Genomic DNA, 24,867 nt, shown 5'->3' with positions numbered 1-24,867 from the left:
GGTAATCAAATAAAAACAGATCGAAAACACTTGAAAAACGTGGTCTATGCGCACGAAACGACAACGGATGACTGTTTTAGCGTCACAAAATGGCGGCCCATAACGCCATTTGGGGTTACCATTTTTAATCTAAGTATAAAAATGCGGTTTGGTCATAGTTTTATTTTTATATTTCATAAAAGTTATAATTAAGTCTTATAGTCCATTATTTTCCAATTCTTAAAAAGAAAATCAAAACGTATTATTTTATATTATAACTGTATAAGAACAGATTACGATACTTGCCTGTTATTTTTAGCACAGCACTACAAAATATAAACCGCTGACATAACCTTGTAATAGCGCAGTATAGATTTAGAAAAATATTGTTTACCAAGTTATTTGACACTCAGTTTGGCACAAAATTAAAACATTCATTGATTATTGATATAATAATGTTGTTTTAATGCTCCTCAATTGTTAAAACGGTAAACAACCAGCAAAAATATTTTTATCGTAACTGCAACGCCATTGCAAAGTTACGTCGTCAGTTCAATCGCGACGTGTCAGGAACGCATTCTCTGAATGGCCGAACTATAATGCCATAATAAATCAGAGCCTTTATCATTATACTGTGCTATATTTCGTTCGTATCCGCCGTGGGTATGGTTTTCATACTAAGGTGCCCTTGAATGACCTTTGAATGATTTAAAATTTTTCACAGTTTAGAGGCCATTATATTTAAGAAGTGTTTGATATGAATTTCACTTTTTATTCAAAACTTTAATATCTCTACGCGTTCATGTGAAAAAAGGGTAGGCAGTAAGTTTATAATTATTAAAAAAATATTTTATGTCATGTAAGCAAAAATAATATTTTAATATTTTATGTAACTTCAAATTTATCATTTTCGCAATTTTTCCTTAATCTGTACTATATAACGTTGCTTCGTGCCGAATTTTAAGGTTCTGAGTTCACGGGAAGTACCTTGTAGGTTTTGATTCCCTAGCGTGTGACGGAAATTCGTCTAAGGTGTCGGTAAATCTGCTGTATCTTTTGATCGCGTTAACTTAGAAGTTTGATTTTTTCATTGCTTAAAGGGACAATAGACCTAGGTATTTGGTATAAATTTCAATTTGGTACCTTTATTCGTTCGTGAGAAATAAGGTAGTAAGTTTCATTTTATTAAAATATTTTTATTATATTATATAACCAAAAAAATGAGATTTTCGCAATTTTTCCTATATCTGCATTATATAACAATGCTTCATGCCAAATTTCAAGATTCTGAGTTTACGGGAAGTACCCTGTAGGTTTTGATTCCTTTGCGAGTGTCGAGAATTTGTTGAAAATATCGACATAATCGGTTGTATCTTTTGATTGGCTTGGCTTAGAAGCTTGATATTTTCACAGCCTAAAGGGACAATAGACCCGAGTATTTCATGTGAATTTCAGCTTGATACGTCCACGCGTTCTTAAGATAAAGGGTCTTGACAGACAGACAGACAGACAGACAGACAGACGGACAACAAAGTGATCCTATAAGGGTTCCGTTTTTTCTTTTCGAGGTACGGAACCCTAAAAATATTTGATCATAACATGTTTATCTGTGTTACATAATTAATCGTTTTTTAGAATGTTCATCATCCTCCGAGCCTTTTTCCCAAACTATGTTGGGGTCGGCTTCCAGTCTAACCGGATGTAGCTGAGTACTAGTGCTTTACAAGGAGCGACTGCCTATCTGACCTCCTCAACCCAGTTACCCGGGCAACCCGATACCCCTTGGTTAGACTGGTGTCAGACTTACTGGCTTCTGACTACCCGTAACGACTGCCAAGGATGTTCTATGACAGCCGGGACCTACAGTTTAACGTGCCATCCGAAACACAGTCATTGGTGTCTAAGATATACTTAGAAAGTACATACAAACTTAGAAAAGTTGCATTGGTACTTGCCTGACCTGGAATCGAACCCGCGCCCTCATACTCGAGAGGTTGGTTCTTTGCCCACTAGGCCACCACGACTTTTTTAGAATGTTATTGAACCCTAAATCATTATCATAATAATATTGGTCTAACCCATTAAGGCATTACCTAACTCGAATGCTTATAGGTACTAAGTATCGAATGCTATATTGTATAATTCTCCACCACCGGTCTCATATGATAGCGTTGCCATCCCATACTCTTCTACGGTTAAGAACTTGGGGGTAATTATGGACTGTCATTTATCCTGGGGTTCACACGTTGCAGAAGTAAGCAGAAGAGTTTTTTGCTCGTTTCAGTCACTCAAACGTCTCCAGAAGTTCCTGCCTTTTTCAACAAAAATTACTCTCGCTCAGTCGCTTCTTCTCCCTCTTTTAGATTATGCTGATGTCTGTTTCCTTGATGCGACTGAGGAACTTCTTAACAAACTCGAGCGTCTGCAGAATCTGTGCATCCGCTTCATTTTTGGCCTCCGGAAATACGACCATGTGTCTGAATTCCGGAGCCAGCTGAAGTGGCTGCCAATTCGGCTGCGTCGAGATGCTCATATTCTGTCTTTTCTCTTCTCTCTTCTTCACAATCCCAACGCTCCAAATTATCTTAGGGAACGCTTTGAGTTCCTTGTTCCTAGAGGCAAACCCTGTCGCTCCTCTTCATCTCTTTTACTCCGTATCCCTCCTCATACTTCGAGCCGTTATGATGGATCCTTCACTGTTCGCGCTGTGAGGCTTTGGAACGCTCTGCCTCACAGTATACGTGACAGCACATCGTTAGATGTCTTCAAGAGACGAATTAAAGAACATTTCCTGTCAACATGACCTTATTTGTATGTATGTATTTATTTATTTATTATATTTTATGTTTTATTTATAGGTATATATTTTATGTTATGTAATTTCATCTCTGTTTTTTTTAATGTTGTGCACTTTAAATTTTCTCTTCCCTATCGCATCTCTCTATCGCTCTAAGGTTTGCTGTTAGAGAACCCAGTTCTGGGTTAAGCTCGCCTTTGTACATGTCTTCTCTGTGTTGTGTGTGTCTTTTAAATGTTTTTGTGTACAATAAAGAATAATAACAAAGAAATTGTTCGTGATTGATTAAAAATAATGATGAAAAATTATACTTAATTTTGAAAGTGATTATGATTACAAGCCATTACAAAGGCTTTTTATTTTTAGAAGGATCCTACAAAAGACTGATCTTTCCCCACCGTGACAGAGCACGTCCCGGCGTCACGTCCTGAGCTATTGAAAGCCTCAAAACTAAGAGTTCCTGTACCCACAGAGTTTCATAAAAACATTAGCGCAGACAATGAAGTACAGTCGCCGCCGCAAGTGTTTGTACAGACGCGGGAGTACCGTCGCGCTCACAAGTGCCGCGAATAAAAACTTGGCTAATGTAAACGCCGAGTTCCGACACTTGGCGGTTTGAGGAGCCACTCTCTTCTGCTAAAACGTTAACAAAAATATCTGACGTTTTATATAAATACCGTCGCTTCCACGAAATATTGTTAAATTGAGCGATGACGAATACTGCATGACGGTTCACATTAGGAGTTATTGCTTCATAAGGAAGTTATCTTTAAAAGTTCTGAAAAGATAATAAAAATTCTTCAACGTGGTGGTCATATGATTCACAACCATATGCTGCATAAACAATAAGTATAAAAACTTTTACGTCGAAAACCTTGCACTTTAATTTTACGACAAAAGTAACCTTCCGAGTTGACCGAGTTCCAGTTTATGTCCTTAAAACATTTTATATGAGCAATAAAGCCGTCGAAACGAGCAACACTCGCAGCGTGTTCGCCGCGGTGTTACGCTACATGTTACACAGTGATGCGCTGTGCAACGTGTCGATATCGATAACTGACTGCTTCACCTCACCACCGTTACTCACATTATTATATAAAAGTAATTAAAGTTGCGTAAAACTTGGTGATGATTTTAGGACACGGTTTTTTATTTACGTTTTAAAATATTTTGGTCATCTTTGTCTTTTGACGATGGTCCCATTTAACCACCATTGTATTCAAACAAGTTCACGGCTAACAGCTGTATGACGTAAATAGAGCTAATGTGTTTTCTTTACCTGTGTGTACATAATGCACGTTAACTACGTATCTATATACGAGTGTCTGATGGTCTGTCTGTTCGTGTGTTTAGTCTGCTTCACTTGAAAGTGGCACAGACTCAAACAATCAATGATTTCAATCGTAATCTTTTATATTTTTCAAGAACCAATCCAAAAGTAGATATACTACAGTCCCTGTGCATAACGAATAAATTATAATGTTTTTCAATAACTGCGAAATATTAAGCAATGTTTATTGAAACCTTTAAAGGATAAAAGCTAATTAAAACTAGCAGTTGTCAATATTCCTGTTGAATTGACGGCAAGTAAATAACAGCCGCGTGGTAACAGACAGATTTCTTTGAATACAGTCTACTTTTAGACGCGATATTAATTACAACGACATCAGGCCGCGGCACGAGGACGCTTTGAAGTCCTCTTCTAAGGAATCTATTACAATCAACCTGAATGATAACCTTCTGTCAAGAACCTTCGCTAATTATTTACCCATTTATAACTATTAATACCTACAATGTGAAGTAGTCCTTCATTAGCTATTGCTCGGAACAATGTAGAAATCTTTCCAGCACTTTGATTTCTGTCTTTACGACTTCGCTTCCGCAGAGTTTATTGCTACACGAGTCACAGTTAAATGAAATAATTGTTTACTTTGTAGTCGCTATTCCGATACATTGTGTTTTTAAATTCAGCTTTTAGGCGTTTCATTTTGTTTTTCAGTTGTTTTGGTGTTTAGTAGAAAGTTTCCGTCATTATTGTAAAGTAAACAACAACAAAAAGTAAATACGCCTTCTATAATTGGAAATCCCGGGGCCTGAGTTTCATTTTGGCAAAAAGCTTACCATTTAATCTAAGCTGTTTTTACAAGAACCTTTCTGCCGTTAAAATGTTACACGAGGCAGAAGTGAACTGACAACACGACATTATGAACGGTGTGCGGTGACACAGTTACCTTCGATCAATCAGCACAACAATATGCAGATGGGCATTATTCGCGCACAATGAGCGAAGCCGGGGCATTCCCCATGTGTAGTGAGGGCGTCGCGAGGCGTCGCGAACAACTTTTAATTGGCTTAATACCGTCGCTCGCGCCTTCACACACACGTTTCAATTTGTTCGCGTTTCGTAAAATTCTGTTCTCATGTACCGACGCGGCGACGTGGGAAGTTCGGTGTTAGACGCTCACACACAAGTTAAGTCTTGTATTTGGTGTCGAGTACAGATTGTTATGGTAATATTGTATGTAGAGGTATGTAATGTAACAAGTTATAAATTGAATAATTAATCCGAAAGGACACAAGTTGGGCTTTGATTTTAGTGCTTGTAAAACAATTAAATTATGTTCGCTTGTATAATTATTTATCTTTTAGATAATCGAGTTGTATCTATTGCGCCTTCAAAATCAAAATCAAAATCAAAATCAAAATCAAAAGTCATTTATTCAAACTTGGCTGCAAAACAGCACTTTTCGAACGTCAAAAAAAAAAATTTACAAAAGACAGCCCCCAAAACGCCCACCCTTCACCACTTCCTATGTGTTTTTGCTGGGAAGAAGAAGTGGCGCAACAAACTCCCCAGCAACACATGTCTGTCTGTTCGGTTAGAAGAACCTTAAACATTGTTTGATATGTACATTTGTATACAATTTAATTTGTATATTACAAAAGAGGACAATACAGTAAAAATAATGTATACACCACATGCTAGCTAGCACTCACCCTACATACCTTAACTAACTCAAGCATTGAATATGTTTGATGAACAGAAAATTATAGCCTCCAAATATTTACACTTAATAGAATATCAGGGAGTGCCCACCTACATGTGCCATTCTTTTGTAAACTAGTAAATTAGACCGCTCAGCCAGAACATATGTAAAATAAAAAGAGTTTACAAATAAAAACAAGAAAACTAATAGATAGTCAGTAAGACGACCTGGCACCACAAGCAGCACCCGTTCACGAGCATAACGCGAGGATCAGCCATCGCCCCCCTCGCACATTTTTGAGGGAGGGAGGCAACCCGACCGCCGACGCTACCGCAAGCAGTGCCGTCTAAGGGAGCATGACGTACTCACTGCTACACAACTCAATATCAAGATTAAATTATCAGTTCCCGCTAGGTAGTATTATTTACTAAAATCCAAAACAGAAAATTAATACAAATAATTGTTGTCAATAATGTAAAAACATTAAAAAATAATAATTAAATAATAAATCAAAATAAAATAAATGTCATTGAGTCAAGAGATTGAATGGGAGAAATTTAAATTATCTAAATAATATAGCTAATATAGCTGTCTTGCGTTCATCATGGCGACCAACTATTTTTATCATTCAAATAATCATTGATGGTGTAATATGCCTTTTTTATAAGAACAGCCTTAATTTGTTCTTTGAATTTATTAAATGGCAGTTCTTGTAAGGTCAAAGGAAGCTTATTATAAAAACGAATACCTAAACCCAGAAATGTGTCATGCACTTTATGAAGCCGGTGATAGGGTACACACAGTTTATGCTTATTTCTAGTATTAATGCTATGGACTTCACTTTTTTTGGTATATAAATGTAGGTTCTGTCTAATATACATAATGTTGGCAAAGATGAACTGTGATGCAACAGTGAGAATACCAATTTCTTTAAACAACTCTCTGAGGGAAGTTCTGGTACCTAATTTGTATATAGCACGAATAGCACGTTTTTGTATAATAAATATATTCTCTATATCAGCGGCTTTGCCCCACAACAAAATACCGTAGGACATGACGCAGTGAAAATAGCTGAAATACACTAATCGCGCAGTGTCGACGTCAGTGAACTGTCTAACTTTTCTGACGGCATAGGCAGCAGAACTAAGCCTTCCCGCGAGGCTAGAAATATGTGAACCCCACTGAAGTTTTGTATCAACTGTTATACCCAAAAACACGGTAGATGCAACGGTTTGAAGAACCTCGTTGTTTAGGATAACATTAGGACCTAGGTTTTTTACATTAGGCAAAGTGAACTTAATGCATTTTGTTTTTTTAGCATTTAGTACTAAATTGTTTGTTGTAAACCAGTGCGTAACTGTTGAGAGTGCACTGTTTACGTCGTCAAATTGCTCTCTATTTCTGTCAACTTTGAAGATAAGAGATGTGTCATCTGCAAATAATACAACATCGCAGATATTTTTGAGGTGGTAAGGTAAATCATTAATGTACACTAAGAATAAGAATGGACCTAATATTGAGCCTTGTGGCACACCTAGCTGAACTGGAAGGCCCGATGATTTAGCACCATTTACATCTACACATTGCAATCTATGTTGGAGATAAGATTCTATTACGTTTAGAGCTCCGTTTTGGACTCCGTAACAGCGTAATTTGCGTAAAAGTGTATCGTGATGGACGCAATCAAAAGCTTTGGAAAGGTCACAGAAGACCCCAATAGCATTTTGAGAATTTTCCCATGCATTATAAATGTGTTTTAAAAGGGCAACACCAGCATCTGAGGTTGAACGACCTTTTGTAAAGCCATATTGTTCTGTATGAAGGAGGCTATTTACATTGAAATATCGTAGCAGCTGCTTGAGTATCAACTTTTCAAAAATTTTACTAAACGCAGGTAAGATGGAAATAGGTCTGAAATTAGTAATGTCCGTCTTGTTTCCTGATTTAAATAGAGGTATGACTTTACTGTGTTTCATGAGGTCAGGAAAAACACCAGTGTCAATGCACTTGTTGAATGTAATCGCAAGGTAGGGAGCAATAACGTCAATTATATTACCTAACAGCTTGATCGAAATATCCCAAAAATCACCCGTATTTTTTAATTTAAGAGTTTTAAAAACATTTAGTACATCAATTGGAGTAACGTGTTCAAAACTAAACAAAGAATTACATTGAGGCACACTAGCACGCATAAGCTGTTCAGCGTCTGTCGAGGATGAGTTTAAGGAGCGAGTCGTGGTTACAGGTATATCCGCAAAGAACTCATTAAAAGCTTTAGCTACATCAGCCGCATTACTAACAAGTTTGTCATCTAATTTAATTTCCAACTTATTTCTATTGTTCACTGACTTGCCAGTTTCATTATTTATGATTCTCCAGGTTGTTTTAATTTTATTTGAGGAGTTTTTAATTGATTCACTTAAAAACTTTGATTTTGCAAAGGCTATATACGTAGTTAGGTATCGCAAGTCCACGTGAAACTATTTATAACCCCAGATCGTTTGATAAGACGCTGACGGACGTGCCGCTATAACTCCCGCCGATCTTATTACACAAACAAACACAGAGTTATCTCAATCCGGGCGAAGTCGCCACCAGACCAAACTCAAAGAATTTTTAATTAAACATGAATAAGGCTGTTTTCCCGCGGAAGCTGTAATCTCGACATTCCGTTTTAATAAACTTGAGATTGGCTGAGCCTCATATTGGCGATGTTGACGACCAATCATCTGGAGGAAAGTCTAAATAAATAGGATTTATATTTCATGGGTGTAGGCGGTCACGAGCGCTTCAAAACCTAAATACTTCAGCAAACAAGTTTAATTGTTTTGAAGAGTCCTCAGTCAAAGTTAGTAAAGCTAAGGATTCCTTCATTACGTTCAGCATGGTAACCAGAATTCAAGGGCAATACCTTCATATAAAGCTTCCTAAATTCGCTCACAATAATCGCTTGTGAAAAGCTGTCAGATGTAAGTAGAACCAGCTTAACACACAAGTCCAATCAAATATTGGTAATCCGTCTGTCCCGAGTTGATCTCCAAGCTTTGCTCGATCTCCATAAATGCAAAATATATAAAACTGTAATTTTTCACTGTTTCATGCTTAAATTCATTAAAATTTCTATTGGTAAAAGGTTAGTGTATTAACGGCTTTGTTCGATCAAACGAGTGTCGGTTCTGCGAACACTCGCTGTTGTGGAACTTTGTTTACTGGGAAAAAACTTGTTAATGTCAGGCTTTAAAAGTCATTAGTTCGGACCTTTACGGGCTATTACCCACATACCTACTCTTGTATACAGCTTTGGAATTAAATGTTAAGTTTTAGGCAGTTATTTATTCAGTTAAGTAGATTCTACATAACATAATAAAATAAAAGATACACACAGCGTAGTAATCACAGAAAAAACTAAACATCTTGAACATAATAATATTTAACAAGTTGACATTTCTTTGATAAGTCCTTGTCAACAGTGATTTGGTACGTAGAATTTGTGTAGAATAAAATATGAGCGCACCTGACACGCGAACTGCGGAGTGTGTAGGCGGTGTAAGACGTGATGGGTTCGCGGAGTGAGTGCGCCCTCTGTCACGGCTGTCTACTCTGTGTCACTTCCGAGTGAGAGTGTATTATAGCGCACCGATGTGTGAATGTCAACTGGCTTGCGAAACACTAATGGACTTTCTGTCTCCAAAGGATTGCGATTTTTTGCCAGTTTTTGAAGCTTTTAACGTATGTATGATATGTAGTTATTACTACGTAGTACGTTCTTAATGGCAATGGAGTGTTTAAATGTTGTTTTTTTGTTAATGTTTTTTCAAAACGAATTTGTGTAATCGTCGAGCTAGTCCAGACATGATATTCAATATTTTTGCAAATAATTATCTCTTCTTCGAAGCTTCTTATATTTTTGAATACCTACTAATCAAATACTAAATTATTTATTAAGATCCCGTTCCTCTGAATGAAGTTATTTTTTTTGAAGCTATCAGTCTCTCCGACCTACTTACTGACAATCTATCTACGATATTTTTTTAGGAACACAACCGTAAAATTGATTTGCTGACTGAATGAATGCTGACAGTATACCAATTGAATTTTTGTGTCCAATTTATTACTTCTCCTTTTATTATCTTACTACAAAAGTAAAACAAAACCGTCTTCATGATATTATTTTCAATACAAATAAATAAACACCCATTCAACAAAAGCAAAGAAATAACTTTCCACTAAGGACAATGCTCAAAAAAAACCCAAGCCTGGCGCAAACGAAAAGTTACTCAAATTATAGGTAATAATAAGTAATAAAATACTGCATAGGAGGCATCATCGAAATCAATGGCTATATGTTTGAAATTGCTATTTGATTTTTAAAGGGGTAACATGAGCAGCTGGGGCTTATAGTTTAATTAAAGTGCTATCTGATATAACAAACAAGTAATATGGCAAGTAATAAGCCTCTCCAAAAAGATAAATCAATACCGAAGTACAGCTCGGGACTTTGGGATGCGACGCAAGCCTTGTCCAAACCGGGTTAACTTCACTTTAGCAGTGTTCCTTTACACCTAAATTCTTTATACGAGGGAGAATGGCAGGAATGGCATATCAGGATATTACTGCTCCTGTATTCATGGGTGGAGGACATTGGGCTGCAGCGCCCACGTCATCGCGTTATGAGCGTCTTACATTACTTAGGGTGGGCTAGACATGAGGAACAGTCCCGCAACATTTTTGGATCATGTCGTGTTAGAAATAAAGAATCGATGACTTTTAGAAGTTATTATTAAAATGAAAAGTACATTCATATCGTGTTTTAGTTCTATCATCCTATTATCTTATAAAAGTAAGTAGAATAGTGGAGAAGTTGCCCTAAACATGTCATTATGTACACTCTTAAACCACAACTGTATCTGTTTGCTGTTCCTTTTACTATATAATACATTATGTTACCTCTAAAATCTCGAGTAGCAATGTACCGCAGATGTTAAAATTCGAACAGCAATTTCACACATATAGCCACTGATTTCGATAATGCCCCCTATGTAATATTTAATTACTTATTTTTACCTATATTTTGAGTTACAGTTCTTTGGCGCCGGGCCTGGGTTTTTTTCTCATACTTCATGAGCATTGTCCTTTATTGTATTGCATCTAAGCCAGTCTTCAGAGTAAACAGGTGCTAAGTACAATTTGATAAAATGTTGTATAAGGATAGGTATATAAATTAATAAATTGATATGCAGAGACTTATTGTATTCGTAGGTACCTTCTTGCTGGCTAACGGCACGTTTAATACGATTCAATACGATTGAAAAATTCGTCGTTCAAGATCAAAAACGTATCGTAACTTCATCGTATTTTCTCCTAGATAGAATACTCAGCCTTTTTTAAAAGAGCGTTAAATTAAATATTTGTATCATATTTCTTTCATCACCAAAAACATCCTATGCAAAGATAGAAATATTCGTACTGGCAAAAAATAAAGCTTCTATTTTCAAATAATTTCTGAGTTCGGGGTCACTCGGCAACTGTCGGAAGGGTTCGGTTCGGGTTCACCTGACATTTGGGACCCCTGCTCAAATAATTCCAGTAAACGGAATATGTCGGCTTTTTGACGTAACAAGATTTAAATGTCAGAATGTTTCTGACCCTCCATTCATGATTGCGCGTGTAGGCACAGTTGTAGGCTAAAAGTCAAAAGATTTAACAGGCTTTTGTTTACTTTTCATATTATATGTGTAGAAAATTATTCAGTGTATTGTTCAGAGAGATGATCAAATCCTGGAATTATTTAGAATATAATGTGTTTACAGTTAGTAATGTAGACTTTCGTTCTAATTGTCAAGTTGCCCACTTCAGTATTCTTGCGGTTTTTTATGAAACTTAAGACATAAAGTAGTGTAAAGTTTTGTCTGGTGAATCAATAAAGCTGTTACTTTTGATAGAGTTGTTATGTTGTTGTTGTGTTGTGGGCGGATGGGAGCCATCCACAACAACAGACATTAAGTTAATATTTTTAAAGCAAGCAGCCATTGAAACTCCGGCAATGTACTCGCCGTCAAAATTAATGATACAAAACTAAAGTTTTAAGCTTTGCTATCATTTCGCAGAACAACGTTAAAATATATCTTACAGTCGTTTTATTAAACGTATTTGCTTCAAAACTTCAATGTACTAGAAAAAAAATGAAGTATATTTACTTTAATACCAACTTTAAAATTCATAAAAACTAAACAGGTTTGATATAGCCTACGGCTTATCTTGATAATTTGAAGAAATAAATGAGGTGTAAAAAGAAATATCATTTTGTTTAAGTATGCATACTTAATCAAAAATGTAGATTGATGACGTCAAGTTAAGGCTGTTATTTCATTTTGAAATTGGATTTAAGTGAATTATCAATAATAATTGCTGAACAGTTAATATATGACCTCATCAATCTTAACACTTGAACCTACATTATTTCAGTGGGTACGTAAAGTCAGATTCCATGGGCAGTCAGACATTGCATGGTGAGTGAGGGCAGTGAGCTTACCGTATGTTTTACGAGAAGGCACAATAAACTTTTCGCGCGCATGCTAACATCAACCTTTCATTACAGCGTAAACAGCATAAGTGAATAATAAAGTAAAGAGGGTTCAGCAGACAAATTACAAGGTCTACGGAATTATCATACTGTGTCGTACTGCCGAGTGATAAATTGTAGCTCCACAGAGATGGATGGGCCGCCATGCCGACTGCGACGTATTCTTATGGGAACAAGATATGGGATAAGCCAATGTTTATGTCTAAAGCCTCACACGAATCTGTAAAGATGCTGGACAAATAGTCTACGTGCAGGAGCAGTAAATCTTCTCAACGAAAGAATGAAAGTACTCGATATGTTTTTTCCTCGCATAACGTAAGTGGTAGGAGTTATTCTGCGTATAGTTTCAAAACTCCACATTGTGCTCAAATAGCGCGATTAAACGACAGACGGTAACCGTAAACGATCGCCCGTCAATAGGAAGCATAAAAAATCCCATAGGAAATGTGCGAAGTTAGTCGGTCGTTAGGCGGCGTCACGCTCGCGACAAACTAACGCGAATTCAAGTCGTGACCCAAACTAGCTATTATTGGCGCCCCGCCACACAAACACCGAATCCGCGGTATTTAGTTAGGATTTATGTTCAATTATTATACTGAAATTAATAGTCTACGCGTTCCACAGGGTTTAGAGCGTATTGTCTCGACATCAAAGTCCTATTCACACGGTAAATCATTGTTAAATTCTGGTGTTCGTATAATTCGCGCTCCGGAAACTGGGTCCCTCTGACGTAATTATGAGCTTTTTGTCGCAGCAAGGCGTTCTATTAGCATTGTCATCTAATTGAATTGCTTCGCGCTCGAGCCTCTCCTACACGTGAGGTGCTAAACGCCGACACTCGGGAACAATTACATACTTAGCCTGTGTCTCGTACTTAACATGTAGCGCTTTAAACTCTATTACAAAGTTAGGGTTCAAAGTTCAAGTATCATTACGTGAACCTATTTGTGTTGCTGTATCTTTACACACTAAGCTATTTTCAATAATTGGTCATTAGTTCTTGATCAGAAATTAATTTCCAATTTGCTGAAGTATTTGCTGAATTTCATCGATGGCGCTGGACAAGTTTGTACCGCCGTAGTGTTGCAATACAAAGTTGTATCGGTGCACAGCAGTAATTGGCAGCTCTGGCCGGGCATCGAAGTCGGGACCGCAGTAGACAGTCATCTGCACGGAACGACGCAACTTGCAACACTTTGCAACTAACTCACAGTTCGGTCGTCAATGACATCATATTTTAGATTAACACTAACTGCACTACGCGCGCGATGGATAGAAATATTTAGAAATTATTAAACTGAATATTGAGTCCTTGAATAATTTTAGTTGTCCTGTATGGAAATCGAATTGACGACTGCACAGTGTAAATATTGTACGCTCAAACTCTAAGAAAATTATTGTTATGATAACAAAACCCATCAAGTACCTGTGCCTATCAAGCTAACACAACAAATCAAAATAATCAAGCAGATGTCAGCTGTCCCGTGAAACATTAGTGAAGTCATAATGATGACGTGGATACACTGAGTCACGTCACACGTTCACCGTGATAGAAACCCGGTGAAGATCCTCCAGCAATGCTGTCGTGTCATCGTTGTTGTAATATTTTCTATGAATTTGAAGCAAAAACGAGCCATTATCGACTGTTTTTATTCTTGACCTTTATCAATGTATAATTTAGCTACTCCATAGAGTTTTATCTAGCGGTGGGTAATACCCGTCATTACTGAAACACTCCACTTTACGATGCATTTATGCAGATAAATATTCAGGATCAAAAAACTTGTCTGGTGTGAATAAACCTTTAATTGAGTTATAAACGCAGCAAGGTGACGCTCGTCTCCAAAACAACGTAAAAATGTTAATTTCGCTTTTACAGGCTCGCGAATAAATATGAAAGTGATACGACAACGTTTATGTCGTATTGAATACGACACAACGTTTATGTCGTAGAAACGATACACGGTTACTGTAAATTGCTACTTTATCGTCGTCGTAAAAATTCAGTTTTGTGCAATTTGCTGATAATTGTAAAATGTTGTTTTTAGTGCTTGGGGATGTCTATTTTTGGTGAAAACATTTTCCATGTTTGTGTATAAATGTTTATATATAGGCTTCGGATATTTAAAAAAAAAATCACATAAAAGGAAGTCACTTTAAGTCGGACCAAAAACAAAAACTCAATATCAATCGATTTAGTCCACACTCGATGAAAAAATCTTTAACCGTAGAGCGTAAAACATTGTTCAGTTACTTGAATATTAAGTAAACTGACTAGACAGTATGAATGAGGAGCAGCCTTGAACCGAGGCATTTCTTGTGCCTCGAGGCAAAGGTTATGCGGTCATTACTTCAAATGGGTCAATACTCCATTGTTAGCGATGTCCGGCAAGCTGTTACTATTTACGAGCTATTAAACGCTAGAATATAACGCTGATGTCTATGTCTTCATATCACTCGCCTTCACAACTTTTGTGAACAATTACTCGAGTGGAAATCTGTTGTGTTCGCCACTGTTACTGTCCCTATACTGCTTAAATTGGATTTCGATCACAATCCCTCCCTTTTTTTTCAGATACAATTATCTGGACGATTTAGTATTGAACAATTTGGATAAAAAATAGAGAAATTTTTTCACAGGTACCTTTTGCTATGAAGAATAAAAAATATCCATTGATGCTCTAGAATTCTTGTCACAAATGAACCATACTTTTTCATGTATACTACGAGAATACATTTCTACCCTACCTTTCAGTAAACAGTCGTAATGCATGAATAGGAGCATAATATTTTAAGAAGTAGTTATGTGCTTGAAGTGAGCGTCATTGTCGACGGCTCGTTACATAAAATATTTACTTTTACGAACATCATACAAACACATCCATCCATTCATAATAATGTATGGTTCATGCATACACTTGATGTACTTTTTATGGCACTTTTTACTATATATTCCGATCACGCTCCGACTAGGCGAAGGAGTACTGCACATGTGTTACTGTGAAATTATCATCTTCACAGCAATAGCTTTTGTTTACTTTATAGGTACGAATGTTATTTTTATGTCTGTCTACTGTTCACATCTGAGTAATTCGCATAAAAAAGTAATATGTTTACTAATGTTCGGCCATTCAGAGAATGCGTTCCTGACACGTCGCGATTGAACTGACGACGTAACTTTGCAATGGCGTTGCAGTTACGATAAAAATATTTTTGCTGGTTGTTTACCGTTTTAACAATTGAGGAGCATTAAAACAACATTATTATATCAATAATCAATGAATGTTATTACGTCGTCAGTTCAATCGCGACGTGTCAGGAACGCATTCTCTGAATGGCCGAACTTTAATGCAAAGAGTTTTTATTGGTGAGAAGATTACTCTCCGTACCTCGAGCTATCGGATTCTATTTACGTTATAGAGTCAGTTAATAATGTAAATGGATGAAATAGCAATGTGCGATCTAATCCAATTACTCGGCGCTCCAATATAAGACGATCCATGATAAATGAGTGTTTCAGAACTTGGTATCGGTCAAAAGTTTACCTCCAGCTCCAAACATAGTGGAATTAATTACACCCTATTTGTTAGACCAGACTCGAGAGACTTTATATTATTAAAACTTAGTCTAGCTTCGATAATACAGCGCAAGTAGATTGAGTGTCGGTATCTCTGCCCACACTTGTTAGGACAGTGACCTTTATCCTACTAATGTAATAAATGAAAAAGTTTGCGAGGTTAGTACGCAGTCTCATTTAACTGATTTCAATTGTACACGTATCAGTTACCGGCTGAACTTCTCAGGTCTGAAAGATCTCAGAACTGTGACGAAGATAGTAACTTTTTCTTTAAAAAAACATGTGAAGACAATAATTAAAGGCGATAGGAAAAACCTTGACTTGAGAAGGACTTGAGTTATTAGTGACTTGACCACGAAGGATTATAACGTTTATGGCAGAATATTTAACCGTCGTGAAATGAGGTATATCCAGAACAAAAGGTTCTAACACAGTTTTCGTTTTTTTACATCAGTTAAAGCAAAACTGCCGAACAGCGGAACCAAAATTGTTTCTATATAGAAAAGTAATATTTTGTCACACATCACGTGAAACTGTTGGTCGATGGGAAGTCGATAAGTTAGTCCTCTCGAGTCTATTGCGTAAGTTATGTGAGTGGGATCTATGTCGGCTGGGCAGGCTGCTGGCTGCTGGCGCGGAGCCAGGGTACAATGGTTGCGGGAAATTACCCCAATATTAGGTAAACTATAATGTATTGGCGTAGGATCTGATTTTGGTTAAGTTCAATAGAAATATGAACACGTCTTTTCAAGTACTTTTAAGTGTTGATGACAATGATAACTTTCAATATATTGTATCAAGTTGTTTTTTGCATAATATTACAAAAATACACAAAGCTCGCTCATGTTAAAAAAATACTTACAAAATATACAAAGCTACTTACCCTCAGCGTACCTGTAACAAAAGAAAGTGTAATAATTAATACAAAACTAATAATGAATGTAATTATGTTTGTTTCAGATTAACTGGTTAACAAGACATCGGACACTTCTCTCTACTTGTTGAACTTAGCCGTGAATGTGATGTAAGTACTACTTTAACTTATCTTGCACTGGAAATTGAAGTCATTTGTTTGTAAGTTAGTTCTACAAATAAGACTATTTACTTGGATTTGGAAAACCGGTTTTATCTTACGGGTGTTTTCAACCATTCACGAAGTTATTTGTACTTTTGGTTCGTCAGTACCTATCACTATTATATTGATGATTGATTTACTTCCCGAGAAGAAGAGGGAATGAATTCCTCTGCTTTTCGCATCAGATTAGTTATCCATAATTATTTATGTGGTCCCCATACAAAACTTTCCCATAACTATCGGTTCATCTGTCGCCATTCCACGACAAACTAACAACACACACGTTTGTCTGTCTGTCTGAGCTCGTCATCTGACGTACAGTTTGACCTAGTTACTAGTCAATCATTCGGCTACGTTCACAATACACCACTGAACCCTCTCGGTAACGTTGAGAGACTCGCCACAATAGCGGGTTGAATAATATCATGTTTTGGACAGTTTTTGTGGATTTCTGTATTATTATATACGAATTCCTTGAGATACCTACATACCCGCATACCTAGATATTTCATGTGGCTTATTTTCTGTATTACGGATTATTTTAACAGAAATAAAGGAGCCGTCTCACAGAATCTGGTAGATAAAATACTGAAACATCGGGGTAACGATAATCTTGGTAACGTTTAGCTGAGATTATTTAAAACATATTTTCCAAACATTAGTGATGCCCTTTGATTAGACTAGTTCTTCCAATGTCAGTCTTCTTGTATACAAATTAAATAAAACCTTTTCAAGTCGAATCCTTAAATGAAGTTATAATGCTAACTAGATTAGCTCGAGCTCAATTGCTGACAAATCAAAGAGAGACCTATTTTGAATGTCAAGCGGACTCTAGACATTTATAAGAGCCCTTCAGAATGAAATGCGATTTTTATTTCGAATATTAGTTAAATAAGATGAGTCTGTCTTGACTGGAGAGCCTCGGAGGCTCCTACCTGAGGAGTACTTACGCACGCACCAACTAGTTCGTCAAAAAACAGTAACGACTTTCTGCAGTAACAAACTAGTGATTGACGCTTTAACACCCAGCACTATGATTCGCCCCCTACAGACGCGGCGATGTACGTGGCACAAGGCGAAATGATTGCCTATTACTCGCTAGCGCGGCCTCGCAGCACGCCGCTCTAATTACTCCAGTGATTTTCACTCGTAAAACACAAGATTTATAGTAGAACGTTAATTAAACACGTAGCCACTTGATTTACATACAGTCGTGTGTGAAAAATATAACAAATGTCCGTGACGTCATCAGTGGGTACAATTACGCGAAAGTATTCGCATGTACTGTCATAAAACGTTACGACTTTGTGAGCTCTTTACAGCTCCAGTACTTTTAATGTATGTTTTCAGCGTGATATGTACTATGTAAATCCATCCAGGATTTTTTTTATTAACACGCGTCTCTGTCATAAAAGTCGTATTAAAAGGCATTGACTTTCGCCCTTGGACAGGTTTTGGAACTTGACATAGGTAATTGAAAACCGAAACAATTTTAATTTGTAAACGAAATGAGATATGCTAGAAGGTATAATAAAACACATAAAAATTCCATCTAAATTCTTTAACTTAATTGAACGGCATAAAGTATGAAAAACGTGTTCAATTCTGTAGGGCGTCTCAGGTGCGGACTTTAGGCCACTTAACGTATCTTCAGTTGAAAGCCGGAACTTTCTGCCGACTTCCGAGTTTTCCGAGAAAAAATAATATTTGCTGTCGATGTTTTATTGTCTGCGGATAAAGTTGTTTTGATATATACCTATTGGAGGGATTTAACTTGGGGAGCAAGTTTATAAATAAACAATGCGGCTCTTAAGTTATTTGGGTCAGTATTTTTATTATTTATTTGGTTTCGGTAATATGAGAGACTTAAGAGTGCAGTTGTTTGTTTAATGAAGGTAAAACGAGTAAGAAGTGTACCAAAATAGCATAATTAACCTAGAAGTTTGAGCAACCTCCAACAAACGGCGGACAGTGTAGCCCTAGGGACAGACTTCAAACTCCATTCAGTATGGTATCACCGCGTTAAGGCCAGTCCACATTAGCGCGTGTTGTTCTACTAAAGTGCACTGTAACGCTGAGTGCACACCGCTGTCTGAGCGAACAGAGCGAACTGAGCGAAGCGGAGATTATCTTACATTTTAGTTAGAACGTTCAGAAGGATCATTGATATCGAAACGCGTCGATCATGAGCCATTTCTATCCCATTAAGTGGCATAAACTTTGTGAATTGATAACGCGTAGTCGTGAACATTTTCGGATATCCGAATATTTGAGAGTATAACAGCTCATAAATGCAAGTAATACTACAAAATCATAAAAATGACTTCTGTTCTCAATTATTCCGCCATAAAATTATACGACCATCAATTATCGTGATAACGTATGTATGTAGCTTCCAAACTTCTTAGACTTGTTCTTCTGAGCTGACTTGCTCTGTCACATTACACCTCTCAGTTCCTGTAACTTAATGTATGCTAATCCTCTCTGTTTTAATTAGTTACGGTTAGAGGCGAGACGTTCAACGGTGAGCCACTCGTTAGCCGACAGTTTAGTTGGCGTATGTACACAGTTTAAGCCGACGGGACTCTCGCCGACATAGGGGTACTGCCGTTATGGGATCATGTTATGGAGATGCTGTGAGGACTTTATGGGGCGTTCGATGAAGTGTTGTGGGTATAAACGATATTATAATCCGTTTAAATAATGCATAAGGGATCAAATGTAATGTCTAAGTGAATTTTGAATTGATTAATAATATCATAAAATGTAGCTTTTAGGGACGAATAAATAGTTTATCTCTATATAACAAACCTCTTAATGTTAATGGAACATTTAACGATTAAATAAGTCATTAGGAAGATATTCGTAAGAGCTTATTAACAAGGATGCGTGAACTCTTATATCCGGCTATAAATAGCGATATAAAGCGCTGTCCGATATTAGCGTCACGTAAACAGATTCTAAAAATTATATTATTATATCTAGGACGGCTCTTTTGTCATGTTACCTCGTAAAAGATATGGCGGCCGCGAGCACAACGGCGACCGTCGCAAAAACTCACCAAACACACTTTCTATTATCGGAAAAGATATTAACGCGGAATGTGTGCGCTAACCATTATGTGCTCCGGTGAGCGCGTCCACATGTCAAACTGTTATTTTATGAATATATAGCCGTAAGGAAGAATATTTTTAAAACCATTTCGAATTTTATGTTTTTGAATGTTTAGATAAAGTAAAGGCCACATGAGCGATTGTTGTAATACAAATCACGATGTGGATATAACTAGATTGTTCCGAGAAGGATTCCCAATTATAGCCAACATATTACGAGGAAAGATAATATACCTAATATAATGTCCACAATTGATTTTCAGTGAAATCCGGTGTCCTTCCTTGTAATACTTCCTACCAGTAGTTAACTGTATTTCTAACAATTCGTAGTAGTTACGAAACATCCGGTATTTTCCGTTCTATCAATAAATATCTTGAAGCCACTAGTTATCCGTGAACTGGAACGTCCATTTGGCTACATCCGATAATTTCCATAAAAATATGGTTCATTCTGTTTTCTGTGTCATGGTGTCGCATGGTAAAGTAAGGTAAAAGTCTCATTGTTGAAATATCCATAAAAGGTTTTTGGGTTTTGTCACGACCTATATATTCAATCATGTAAGAATTTTTGTGAGTAATGGTGACCACTGACGAAAGTTCAAGGGATCAATCGACGGGAAATTTGAACTTCAAAAAGCTGTAGATGTTAAACCGTCCTAGGCAAATGGAGAATAATTCGCGGCAGAAAAATAATAAGCAGAGGTGATGGTGAACTATGTGGCTGATACTCAGTAAATATAAAGAAAATCTCTCTTTAGCTCAGCTTTATTAGCATAATCCTATTTCTGTAGTGAGACTTCTGGCCATCGTACTAGTGCATTAAAGTGCACCGTAAATGTGTATGAAAAGTGCACATTAAGCGGTAACGTGGAACCTCGCGGACGACCGCCGGGAGTCGGGCGCACCGCCAACATGCGCCTAATGGCCGGAACAACGCTAATTTGTACTAACACATTACGCCATTTTACAGTTTTTAAAGCCCTTCATTATGTAGTGCGAGCACTGGACTGGCGGATTGCAACCAACTTAGGGATACAACTGCCATTTAGCAAACGTGCCGAGGTTATTAGCGTTGTTAAACTTATGAAGTATTCGCTGTCTTTGAGGATTTGTGCAAATGTCAGACAATTACTGTCGAAGAAATCTAAGGCAGCTTTATATTTCTTCTGTGAAGTACAGAAATAATATTTAACATCGTGAAAGCAACCTTGGCTATGAAGTTCCTCCTTATCACTGGTGCATCGTATTTCGGAGTGCAATTTGCATTGGAGTCGGTTTATCGTGGAATAAATACGGCGTCGTTTGCGAGTGGCGAGGCTGTCGTGTGAGCTGATGGATGGAGCCGAGGGTCGGGAGGTCACGCCGCTGTTTACTGCTCGCTTTATTGGTATTTGTTTAACTTGGTTTAACAATTGAGTCTATTTGACGAATGATAAGATAGTTGTTCGTTTAATGATAGGGCAGATTATTGTGGTAAGGCAGGTATCAGGAACGATTTAAATTCATGAGTGCAGCTCTGTGCTCAACTTAAAACTGAATTGTTCTGTAAGACTGCCTTGATAAGTAGGTCAAGCCATATTGTGGATATTGCTTGCAGATATTTTGCCAAACAAAAGCGGCTACAAACTCAGCAAATGTAAAGCTTATCAAACCAAATCCGCTGCGATTTTAAATTAAGTACTTAAGTCAGTTCCAAAAGCCAAGTTTTTTGTATCGTGAAGTCCATTTTGATCAATTGATCAGGAAACACGAGTACCTTAATTAATTAGTTAATTAAAGGTGGAAGCCCGGAGGGTCGGGGGACCGAAGATATTTGATACGGCATCAGCACAAATCTGTAATTCAGTTTTAGTTAATTATTCCGTTAGGTGAGGCCGACCGCGGGAGATATGGGTGCTTCATGTTACATGTATTTAGTGTAATATTAATCAACTTAGTGAATGCCGACACTTCTAGACTAACGATCAAGTGTTGCTAATGCATTTTATCGTTGTACCTAATCTAGGCTAAATGGTTAGGTTTAATTGCTAAGAGCAATACCGTTTATGTTGTTACACGCTTTTAAAGAGTTACATCAGAATATCTCACAAAAGGATGATGGGCAATTTTGTATGAACCCTGGCCTGATAACCAATAAAGTTCTAATGAATATTATATTATTGCTTATACCCTATAGTTACTGAAATAAAACGGTTCATGTCAAGAATCTACCGGAAATAAGTACAGTCGGGCACAAAAGAGTTATACTTTTTGCACCGATTTTTTTTTTTTTAATAAAATCCATACTAGAAAAATTCATTGTATGATGTATTTTCGTCAACTTATCACTTTTTTAAATAAGCCTAGGGTAGACTATCAATAAAAATCGGTCTTAACTACGCATAATTGTTTTAATAGCAAAACAAAACATAAAAACTTTTACTTCTACCACCGTATACTATTTCCATTATTGGAGATAGCATTTCCTCGTTCTGCGGCACCAGGATAGTCGGCCTTGGGTTGTCGAGTTATTAGAAAAGTAGCGACCCACCCCAGCTTCGCACGGGAAAACAGAATTTACTCACTATTTAACGGATGTTATTACACATACAAACCTACCTCTTCAATCACTCTATCTTTGAATATAATAATATATTAAAAAAGCCGCACGGGTGGTCAGGTCCGCAAAGATAAATGAGGGGTTTAATCAGTATTCTTAGACTAAAGTTATTTAAGTTGTTTATCAGCTTTCACAGAGTTCTCATCATATGGCACATCAGGCTTGTTAGCCAGGACAGTCGACAGTCATTGATGATGATAGCTTGATGCCAGCACACCTCCAATTCCATAGGATTATATTTCAAAGCAAGATGTATTATCCTGGCCATTAGATGATGTCATGCAAGTACTCACGACAAGTATTTGCATGAAATGGGCTACGGACTTGACTGAACTGATTTGAAAAATCTTTCAGTGGTGGAAAAGCTACGTTATTTATAATAAGAAGATAGGTAGGTTTTCTTTATATACCATACGTGCCAAAGTGGTTTAATTCCATAGGCAGTCGTAGGCTTACAGGACTGATATATTCCTTCCCCAGTGGTTAACAATGTTCCACCCATAACAAAAATTGAAGTTTAGGGTATAAGCTATCATTTGATGTGCAAATGGATATTATTGGTTATGCCGGTTAGACTCACTGAAACGGCGGAATACGTACACCTTATGTTGTGAATGCTGCCTGTATTTTTTTTAATATGGACACATGCACCTTCTGTGATACGTCCTGACTGATATTGGCAATAATAATGGCACTTAAACATCTCTCCCATACAAAATGAAGTGTTTCAAGTCCATACGCTGTGCCACGCTACCAAGTGTCATATCTTCGTTCTCCGGTGGTTCACAATGTTTTGCCCATAATAAAAAATGAAGCTTAGGATATGCTATCATTTAGCTATCATTTGATATAATCTTTTTTTTTTTCAATAAACTTGAAAAATATGGGCACAGACACCTTCTGCGACTCGTTCTGACAATTATTGACAATAATATAATGCACTTAAACATCCCTCCCATACAAAATGAAGTGGTTCAAGTCCTTAGGCTGTCCTATGCTATCAAGTGTCATATCTTCGTTCTCCGGTGGTTTACAATGTTTTGCCCATAATAAAAAATAAAACTTAGGGTATCAGCTATCATTTGATATGCGAATTGTTTTTATTGGTTATGCCGGTTAGAGCCACCAGAACGGTGGAGTACGTACACCATACGTTGTAAATAGGTAATACCTGCTAAATAATCTTTTTTATAACCTTGGAAAATATGGGCACAGACACCTTGTGTGATACGCCCTGACTAATATGGACAATAATAATGGCACTTAAACATCTCTCCCATACAAAATGAAGGGTTTCAAGTCCATACGCTGTCCTACGCTACCAAGTGTCATATCATCGTTCTCCGGTGGTTCACAATGTTTTGCCCATAATAAAAAATGAAGCTTAGGATATGAGCTATCATTTGATATGCAAATGGTTTTCATTGGTTATGCCGGTTAGACTCACCAGAACGGCGGAATACGTACACCATACGTTGTAAATACTAAATGCTAAATAATCTTTTTTTTTTCAATAAACTTGGAAAATATGGGCACAGACACCTTCTGCGACTCGTTCTGACAATTATTGACAATAATAATGTACTTAAACATCCCTCCCATACAAAATGAAGTGGTTCAAGTCCTTAGGCTGTCCTATGCTATCAAGTGTCATATCTTCGTTCTCCGGTGGTTTACAATGTTTTGCCCATAATAAAAAATGAAGCTTAGGGTATAAGCTATCATTTGATATGCGAATCGTTTTTATTGGATATACCGGCCAATTTTACCCATCATCCTTTGTACGATTTAATCACATTTTTTTTTTTCTAAGTTTGTATGTACTTTCTAAGTTTATCTTAGACACCACTGACTGTGTTTCGGATGGCACGTTAAACTGTAGGTCCCGGCTGTCATTGAACATCCTTGGCAGTCGTTACGGGTAGTCAGAAGCCAGTAAGTCTGACACCAGTCTAACCAAGGGGTATCGGGTTGCCCGGGTAACTGGGTTGAGGAGGTCAGATAGGCAGTCGCTTCTTGTAAAGCACTGGTACTCAGCTGAATCCGGTTAGACTGGAAGCCGACCCCAACATGATTGGGAAAAAAGGCTCGGAGGATGATGATGAGGATGATGAGATAATATAGCAGACACAGCCCTGTGGTGACAGATCGCGGCGG

The 24,867-nt window shown here is 37.2% G+C and overlaps 1 protein-coding gene across 1 annotated transcript in view; it reads left to right on the top strand.

The window, feature by feature from the left end:
* Positions 1-24,867, top strand: part of LOC124630954 (somatostatin receptor type 2-like) — a 139,862-nt gene that overhangs the window by 48,102 nt on the left and 66,893 nt on the right. The window contains exon 3 of the mRNA XM_047165005.1: positions 16,884-16,947. The gene's annotated coding sequence lies outside the window, so the exon portion shown is untranslated. The remainder of the gene's footprint in view (positions 1-16,883; positions 16,948-24,867) is intronic.

Source organism: Helicoverpa zea, chromosome 6 (assembly GCF_022581195.2).
Source record: "Helicoverpa zea isolate HzStark_Cry1AcR chromosome 6, ilHelZeax1.1, whole genome shotgun sequence".
Classification (NCBI taxonomy): Eukaryota; Metazoa; Arthropoda; class Insecta; order Lepidoptera; family Noctuidae; genus Helicoverpa; species Helicoverpa zea.
Note: the sequence above shows the minus strand (reverse complement) of the source record. Positions and strands in the feature narration are given on the sequence as shown.